General features: G+C 31.5%; 1 long non-coding RNA gene across 1 annotated transcript; it reads right to left on the bottom strand.

Moving 5' to 3' along the window:
* Positions 1 to 6695: 6695 nt before the first annotated feature.
* LOC149678115 (uncharacterized) lies at positions 6696 to 9391 on the bottom strand. The gene is made up of 2 exons (XR_016366035.1): positions 8763 to 9391; positions 6696 to 6929 (listed from the first exon to the last, which is right to left on the bottom strand). It is a non-coding gene; the product is annotated as an uncharacterized LOC149678115 (long non-coding RNA).
* Between the last annotated feature and the right edge of the window lie 901 nt (positions 9392 to 10292).

Here is a 10292-nt window from a genome sequence, read left to right as displayed (position 1 = left end):
TAGAGTTTAAATTATTTAGGTAGAGTTAATTGTTAGTTAATTATGTTTATTTATTGAAAATTAACTACAATATGAAGAAATTTCCAGACACGAGGTCGGTTAGACAAGGCTTAATTTAGAACATCTTAAATCAAGTACTTGGGCTCATATTAGGGGAAATTAAATTCCTTATCTATTTTAAATAATAAATCTCGACTGTTTGCAAATTAGGTCTCATTTGACGGCGCGAAACTATATTACCTAAAATGAGTAACGTATGATTTAACGGGGACAGATTAGGTTGCACTAGGCTAGGCTTAACCTTTTATAAAAATTTAATCTCTAAGTTTTTACTTCATGCCGTCGTTTTAATTTAAATTAACGAGGGTATTTTTTGAATTATTACGCGTAAATTATAGATTTGAGATTCTAAAATTACATTCGTGGCAGTATTTAATTATTTTAGATAATGAATCACGGTCTATTTAATAAATTAAATGGTTTAAATTAATTAGGGTTAACAGTTAATAAATTATGATTAATTATGCAAATTAAGTCAATTTTATAGTTTTAAAATGAGCCACGAACGCGAAGTTAAGGCTTGAGATTTATAATTTATATTTACGGGAATATTTTACGCAGTTTTTTTCTTCAATTACTTTAATCTATGGTATTGTTTCCGTGAGTTATTACTTATTATTTTGTTCGGACCTTAAGTAGCCGTTTAATTCTGATATGGAAATTGGTTAATATTTAGTGCAATTCTTACATTCTATTCATGGGAATATTTTACTTGGTTTTTTTCTAAAATTATTATGTTGCTAGGACCTTAAAGTAGCCCTTTAATTCTGATTTAGCTTAATATTTAGTGTGATTTTGCAAATTTTGTTTTTGGGAATATTTTACAAAATTTTTCTTCAATAATTTACGGAAACAAAACCATAGATTAAAATTATTTTTTTGTTAGGACCCCTCTAATTCTTATTAATATTTGCTATTAATATATTTTCATTTATAGACTCGATGACGTTCTTGGATATTCTGGTGCTGGTCATTCGGAGAAGTTTCCCAGCAGATGATTTCAACCTTTGTTAGAGACGCTCATTCCAGATGACATCTTCCTTGGACTTGCGATACACGATGTTTTCAAACTGTTGTGGCCTTGCAATCATTCTCTACAAAGATGCGATAAACATCACCGAATCTAGAAAATTCTAATTTTTATTAGAATTATATCTGCAACTACTTAATTTCTTTTTTCACGTTGAAACTTATATATACGGGACACTTTATATTATTTTTTGTTGAAAATTTTTGTAAACACCTTTTTTATTACTTTTTGTTCAATAAATTATGCCTTAAACCACTTTTTTTGTTTTCTTAAAAATTATTTGATTAAGAGGGAAGGTTTGAATGTTTTAGCTCTAAACAGATAGCCTATTTTTTGAGGACCCTCTTTTCAGCTTTTTTAGCTTTTATCAAAAAATAAAACGAGCCTATTTTTTGAGGACCCTCTTTTCAGCTTTTTTAGCTTTTATCAAAAAATAAAACGATCAAATTGTTTTAAATGGAAAAAATGAGCCTAAAACAAGCTTAAATTGTTTTAAAAGGTTAAAAAAGCCTAAAAAAGGGTCCAAAAATACTACCCTAAGTCCAGACCCTAAAAAATTCAAACCATCCCCATTATCGAAACTTTTTTAAGAAAACAAAGAACGTGAGGCAGGGCAAAATTTTTTATTGAGAAAAAAAACAATTGAGATGTTTACAAAAATTTTCTACAAAAAAATATTTAAGGCGTTCCATATATTAAAATTCGACCGCGGAAAATTAAAGGGTAGGCTAGTTACCGATTAAATTTAAGAATAAAATTAAGTTAGTTGGTGGAAAAGATTCACGGTCCAATCAGTTTGAACGCCTCGCGTTTCGCAAATCCAAGAAAGATGTCATCTGGATATAGGTTCCTTAATTTTGGATGAACTTCCAGGTCTACTTGAAAACGTCTCTGAATGACCAGCAACAGCTTATCCAAGAAAATCATTCGAGTCTAAAAACTTAAATAAATTAATTACAAATATTAAGGCAATGCCTAATTTTAAAAAAGTGCTACTTTAAGCCTAACAAAATAATAATTTACCGAAATAATCCCATACATTTAAATAATTAGCGAAGTACTGGCTAAGAAATTTTTTTTTAATAATCTAAGCTAAATTTCTTAAGCCTTGTTCAAATGCCTTAACCTCGTGGCCGTGGTTTACTTAATTTTAAGTCAAAATTATTATTTGATAGACTGAATTTACGTAAATAATAATAATTAACTGCCTGTTTCATTAAAACTACTTAATTTATTAAAACCATAAGCTATTTATAAAAGGCTTACATTTTCTGCGCATTAACAAGTTTGTTCATTCCAACATGACGTCGCTGAATCGATTCCAAAAGAGCATTCAATGGCGGAAAATAGCTCTAGATTCTGGATTTATTCCTTGACGGCGAAAAGAAAAATGGCTGATCGTCGGCGAAAGGCCTGATTTCCAAGAGCTCAGCAGGAAACGATCTTGACTCCACGATGCCAATCGAAGAAAGATATTTTTGTCGGTTACTCCAGAAAAAATTCTCTCGAGCAAGATTTACACCCTCAAGGCGTTAAAAGCAGACGACACTAATTGGTGTAAATTCAACCAAGGAGTAATACCGTTTTTCCGTTGACCTATTCCATGCAGTAATATTCTTGGAGCGAGAAGGAAACTTTCTTTAAAATTCCATAAAATTTGGTGTCTCCTTCAATATTGCTCCATACCTTCCATTGTCGTTTTCCATGGAGTAATTTCCTTGGAGCGAAAATGAAAGTTTCCCTAAAATTTGGTGTCTCCTTCAATATTGCTCCATACCTTCCATTGTCGTTTTCCATGGAGTAATTTTTATGGAGCGAAAATGAAAGTTTCCCTTAAATTTGGTGTCTCTTACAATATTGCTCCATACCTTCCATTGTCGTTTTCCATGGAGTGATTTTCGCTCCAAGAAAATTTCTCCATGGAATAGGCCAACGGAAAAACGGTTTTACCCCTTGGTTGAATTTACACCAATTAGTGTCGTCTGCTTTTAACGTCTTGAGGGTGTAAATCTTGCGGAAGAGAACTATTTTCTGGAGTAACCGACCGAAATTTCTTTCTTCGATTGGCATCGTGGAGTCAAGATCTTTTCCTGCTGAGCTCTTGGAAATCAGGCCTTTCGCCGACGATCACCAATTTTTCCTTTTCGCCGTCAAGGAATAAATCCAGAATCTAGAGCTATTTTCCGCCATTGAATGCTCTTTTGGAATCGATTCAGCGAAGTCATGTTGGAATGAACAAACTTGTTAATGCGCAGAAAATGTAAGCCTTTTATAAATAGCTTATTGTTTTAATAAATTAAGTAGTTTTAATGAAACAGGCAGTTAATTATTATTTACGTAAATTCAGTCTATCAAATAATAATTTTGATTTAAAATTAAGTAAACCACGACCACGAGGTTAAGGCATTTGAACAAGGCTTAAGAAATTTAGCTTAGATTATTAAAAAAATTTCTTAGCCAGTACTTCGCTAATTATTTAAATGTATGGGATTATTTCGGTAAATTATTATTTTGTTAGGCTTAAAGTAGCACTTTTTTAAAATTAGGCATTGCCTTAATATTTGTAATTAATTTATTTAAATTTTTAGACTCGAATGATTTTCTTGGATAAGCTGTTGCTGGTCATTCAGAGACGTTTTCAAGTAGACCTGGAAGTTCATCCGAAATTAAGGAACCTATATCCAGATGACATCTTTCTTGGATTTGCGAAACGCGAGGCCTTCAAACTGATTGGACCGTGAATCTTTTCCACGAACTAACTTAATTTTATTCTTAAATTTAATCGGTAACTAGGCTACCCTATTTAATTTTCCGCGGTCAAATTTTAATATATGGAACGCTTTAAATATTTTTTTGTAGAAAATTTTTGTAAACACCTCAATTGATTTTTTCTCAATAAAAAAATTTTGCCTTGCCTCACGTTCTTTGTTTTCTTAAAAAAGTTTCGATAATGGGGATGGTTTGAATTTTTTAGGGTCTGGACTTAGGGTAGTATTTTTGGACCCTTTTTTAGGCTTTTTTAAAACAATTTAAGCTTGTTTTAGGCTAATTTTTTTCCATTTTAAAACAATTTTATTTTTTGATAAAAGCTAAAAAAGCTGAAAAGAGGGTCCTCAAAAAATAGGCTGTCCTCAAAAAATAGGCTATCTGTTTAGAGCTAAAACATTCAAACCTTCCCTCTTAATCAAATAATTTTTAAGAAAACAAAAAAAGTGGTTTAAGGCATAATTTATTGAACAAAAAGTAATAAAAAAGGTGTTTACAAAAATTTTCAACAAAAAATAATATAAAGTGTCCCGTATATATAAGTTTCAACGTGAAAAAAGAAATTAAGTAGTTGCAGATATAATTCTAATAAAAATTAGAATTTTCTAGATTCGGTGATGTTTATCGCATCTTTGTAGAGAATGATTGCAAGGCCACAACAGTTTGAAAACATCGTGTATCGCAAGTCCAAGGAAGATGTCATCTGGAATGAGCGTCTCTAACAAAGGTTGAAATCATCTGCTGGGAAACTTCTCCGAATGACCAGCACCAGAATATCCAAGAACGTCATCGAGTCTATAAATGAAAATATATTAATAGCAAATATTAATAAGAATTAGAGGGGTCCTAACAAAAAAATAATTTTAATCTATGGTTTTGTTTCCGTAAATTATTGAAGAAAAATTTGTAAAATATTCCCAAAAACAAAATTTGCAAAATCACACTAAATATTAAGCTAAATCAGAATTAAAGGGCTACTTTAAAGTCCTGGCAACATAATAATTTTAGAAAAAAACCAAGTAAAATATTCCCATGAATAGAATGTAAGAATTGCACTAAATATTAACCAATTTCCAAATCAGAATTAAACGGCTACTTAAGGTCCTAACAAAATAATAAGTAATAACTCACGGAAACAATACCATAGATTAAAGTAATTAAAGAAAAAAACTACGTAAAATATTCCCCTAAATATAAATTATAAATCTCAAGCCTTAACTTCGCGTTCGTGGCTCATTTTAAAACTATAAAATTGACTTAATTTGCATAATTAATCATAATTTATTAACTGTTAACCCTAATTAATTTAAACCATTTAATTTATTAAATAGACCGTGGTTCATTATCTAAAATAATTAAATACTGCCACGAATGTAATTTTAGAATCTCAAATCTATAATTTACGCGTAATAATTCAAAAAATACCCTCGTTAATTTAAATTAAAACGACGGCATGAAGTAAAAACTTAGAGATTAAATTTTTATAAAAGGTTAAGCCTAGCCTAGTGCAACCTAATCTGGCCCCGTTAAATCATACGTTACTCATTTTAGGTAATATAGTTTCGCGCCGGCAAATGAGACCTAATTTGCAAACAGTCGAGATTTATTATTTAAAATAGATAAGGAATTTAATTTCCCCTAATATGAGCCCAAGTACTTGATTTAAGATGTTCTAAATTAAGCCTTGTCTAACCGACCTCGTGTCTGGAAATTTCTTCATATTGTAGTTAATTTTCAATAAATAAACATAATTAACTAACAATTAACTCTACCTAAATAATTTAAACTCTAAACTTAAATTAAATAATAAAATGCTAGCTGGATGGCTTTGGATTATTGAAAGACTTTCACACATACCGTACTAGGCTTGACCTTTCGCGTTCATTTCAACGTTCTAATGGACATTCAATGGCGGAGAGCTTAGAGTCACGTCCCAACATCGGCGTAAAACGTGGCTTTCCATCCAATATTGCCTTCGAAAGTCAGCATTACGAGGAGCTGATCAAGGAACGATGTTGACTGGTCGCCGGCGCAGAGTGAAAAGAAAACTGGACAAGTGGCGTCCGAGTTTTATAATAAATTCCGTCGTTGGGGGCGCTTCGAAGTGTGACGTGGGCGCTAATTCAAATAAGAGAACACACCGTTAGGCCTATATAATATCATAGACAGCGCCCCTAGCGGCAAATTTCTTCATGTATTAGATGTCAGTAAATACGTAACTACGTATACAGCGCCCCTAGCGGCAATTTATGAACTATCTATATCTTACACGAATGTCTAGCATAATTTTATCATGTTTTAGATGTCAGTAAATACGTAACTACGTATACAGCGCCCCTAGCGGCAATTTATGAACTATCAATTGCTTACACGAATGTCTTGCAGAATTTTATCATGTTTTAGATGTCAGTAAATACGTATTTACGTATACAGCGCCCCTAGCGTCAAATGTGTGAATTCTTAATTATTCGTTCATAACTAGTAAAATAATAACAACACGTTACCCACAATCCCAATCCCGTTTAAAATCGCTAACAAGTTTTTAGTGAGTAGCCCCTCGATGATTACTCGTAATCCAGACGCAACCATTAATCCCCATCCATTTTAAATCACCAATGAATCCCTATCCTTTTTTAAAGCATAAATAAAAATCAGCATTAAAAGAAAATTTTCATTAGTGAATAGCCCCTCGACGCGCTGCCTTTAACAGTGCTAAAGTGATTACCGGGAACCTCTAATTAACCCATATTCCCAATCCATTTTAATCTAATTAATCCATTTTAAAATCCTATATATGCCTGTAACTTAATTGACAAGAAAAGGAATAAAAAATGAGATTCATTAAATCGACGAACAATTTATTTATTCTATAGTACATTTATGAAGTATAAACCAAAGTATATAGATATAAAAACAAAAAGTAAACTTCGTTGAAGCTTGCTCGCGTCGTGTGATATGAGAAGCCCTCCTTTATCACTGAATGGCGTCGACCCGGTCCCCTCTGCTTGGAACTGGCATGGTACTGGGAAGATAACGTCAATAGGCTCATGATGCAGCAGATGCTTGTATTGTTCTTTGAAATTAGAAAAGTTCATTATTAACAATAGTTTTAGTACTTGGAATGCTTCAATTAGCAATTTAATTTTAACCTGAAACTCAGTAACAAATATCAGAAGTTAAAGGGGCTGTTCAACCCTTCCCCCCTCCTTCTTTTTACCCAACCGCAAAGCTATAAGTTCTGTGAGGAAGACCGTCGTTTGCCCCAAAGTTCGGTCAGCCCCTTTAATATCCTGAGAAGTAATCTGTGGAAAATAGCTATAGGTAATATAACGCTACCAGTTTTAGCAGCTTCAAGATTGTTCAACCTTAGTCCTAAATGTCCATTCTGTGAGAAAAAGCTAGGTAATATCAAACATACTTTTTAACTGTAGAATAACGCGGAGATTTCTAACTAATATTATAACTTTTATAGAATATTTTAGCCCAAACACAATAAAACAGCATGAAACACAATAAAACAGCATGAAACACAATAAAACAGCATAAAACCACTATAAAACAGCATAGAACACAATAAAACAGCATAAAACACAATAAAACAGGCATAAAACACAATAAGACAGCATAAATCAAAACAAAATAGCAAAGAACACCATAAACCACAATAAAACGACATAAAAACACAATAACACAACATAAAACACATTAAAACAACATAAATAAACATTAAACAGCATAAACACACATTAAACAGCATGAAAACACAATAAAACAGCATTAAAACAAAATAGAAAGGCAAAGAACACAATAAAACTGCGTAAAACACAATAAAACAGCATAAATACAAAATAAACCGCATAAACACGTATTAAACAGCATAAAAACACAATAAAACAGCATAAAACACAAAGGAACAGCATAGAACACAATAAAACAGCATAAATACAAAATAAACCACATAAACACGTTTTAAACATTATAAAAACACAATAAAACAGCATAAAACACAAAGGAACAGCATAGAACACAATAAAACAGCATAAAAACACAATAAAACAGCATAAAACACAATTAAACAGCATAAAACACAATAAGACAGCATAAATCAAAATAAAATAGCAAAGAACACAATAAAACAGCAAAGAACAACATAAACCACAATAAAACGACATAAAAACACAATAACACAACATAAAACACATTAAAACAGCATAAAACACAATAAAAAAGCATAAATACACATTAAAGAGCATAAAAACACAATAAAAAAGCAAAAAACCGTAAAACACAATAAAGCAGCATAAAAACACAATAAACCAGCATAAAAAATAAAACAGCATAAAAAAATAAAACAGCATAAAAAAAAATAAAACAGCATAAAACACAATAAAAAAGCATAGAACACAATAAGACAGCATGAAACAAAATAAAATAGCAAAGAACACAATAAAAAAGCAAAGAACACCATAAACCACAATAAAACGACATAAAAACACAATAGCACAACATAAAACACATTAAAACAGCATAAAACACCATAAAAAAGCATAGAACACAATAAGACAGTGTGAAACAAAATAAAATAGCAAAGAACACAATATAAAAGCAAAGAACACCATAAACCACAATAAAACGACATAAAACACATTAAAACAGCATAAAACACAATAAAACAGCATAAATACACATTAAACAGCATAAATACAAATTAAACAGCATAAACACACATTAAACAGCATAAAAACACAATAAAACAGCATAAAACACATTAAAAAAGCATAGAACACAATAAAACAGCATAAAACACATGTTACACAGCATAAAAACACAATAAAACAACAAAAAAAACAATAGAACAGCATAAATCACCTGTGTTTGCGGTGTGTCTTACTGGTACGCTACTTACTGCGCTACGTCTTCTGCTGTACAGCCCCAGTTATAAATTGAATTTCAATGCATCATTCAAAAGAGGCCAGATTTTAATATAAACTTCAGTTCCACCGGCGAGAATCGAACCTTCGTCATCGGAATGCTTGTGGACGACGCAACCAACTGCGACACCACACCACCGGTATAACCTCCGTGGTAAACTGAAATTCAATAACAAAACGCAATGTACCAATTAAAAACGCCACGATTTTCACATAAACAGCACTTTCTTCGCCGGTATTTGAACCAGGTTTCGCAGCGTGGCATACTGATATGCTACCCACTGTGTAACGTCTTCCGTTATAAAACGAAATTCAATGTATCATTCAAAAGCGGAGTTGTTGCAGTGTGGTGTCAAAGCAGAAAGGAAAACGAAACTTGAGATCTTAGATCAGACAGTTCAAATATCCTTCACCAGTTATCCTACTAAATTGGTGGGTTTCGTTAATGTATCACGATATCACGATAAAAGATATCAATTAGAAGGGTCTTGGTTGTTTTCTCTTTGACGTGTCTTGGATCAGACGTCCTAAACTCTCTTTTTTTATAGAGTAGATATTTATATTTAATTTCATTTCATTCAACGCTGCGTTGATATTTTCAACGTCACATACTGGAATTCACTTTGCAACATATTAAGATAAATCATTAAACAGAAATGAGTGGTTTTCTTCATTGATAACTTCCTTCGCATTCGAATTTCTTTCTTACACTTAAGAAAAAGGATATCAATATTTTGTTAGTAAATATTGTGCCTGATAAATGATTGATAATAAATTCATTTCTATTTCAAGTCCATGAATGTTTAACAACCCTATCCCTTCCCACCTTGATTAATTTACACTGCGATAAAATACTTTTATTCACACATCTCAAAAATCGAATAATTCATCTTTTCACTTTTTTTTACATATTTCATATATAACGCTGTATAAATTTCTTTTTTACACAATTGATTATAAACTGTCAAATATACATATTATATACCTTACGACAAATACACTTATTTCATTATTATATCAATAATGAGAGCGATCCAAGACCCCACAATACATACAACGTTGATGCTCGCTCAATAATAATAATAATAATACACACACTACCGATAAACATTGAAATAAACCTCTCCATTCCAATATATTTCTTTCCCCAATTTTTTTTCTATTCAGTCGACACTAAAGTGAAGATTTAAAGTTTATTTACTTTTAATCCACCATCACAACAACAATCAAATCTATATACCCAAATTTAACAACTTTCCGTCACATTCTCTCAATTTTTCTTCTGGAGAAATATATAATAATTCTTATATTCAATTCAAATCAAGTCAAACTAATGTTCTTTCGTCAAAGGTCTTGGGAAACACGAGTGTTCAGCATCCAAAATAAAATTCCAGGCTTCTCGCTTTCAACGCTTTTATCCCTCATTTTGCCAAGCGTTAATTTTTGCGATGAAATATATGGGACTAAAATAATTATTCGTTGATGCTAAATTAATATAATAAATC

The sequence above is a fragment of the Phalangium opilio genome, unplaced genomic scaffold (genome assembly GCF_054372755.1).
Source record: "Phalangium opilio isolate 3A_F unplaced genomic scaffold, DU_Popi_V2 ptg000042l_1, whole genome shotgun sequence".
Lineage (NCBI taxonomy): Eukaryota > Metazoa > Arthropoda > Arachnida > Opiliones > Phalangiidae > Phalangium > Phalangium opilio.
Note: the sequence above shows the minus strand (reverse complement) of the source record. Positions and strands in the feature narration are given on the sequence as shown.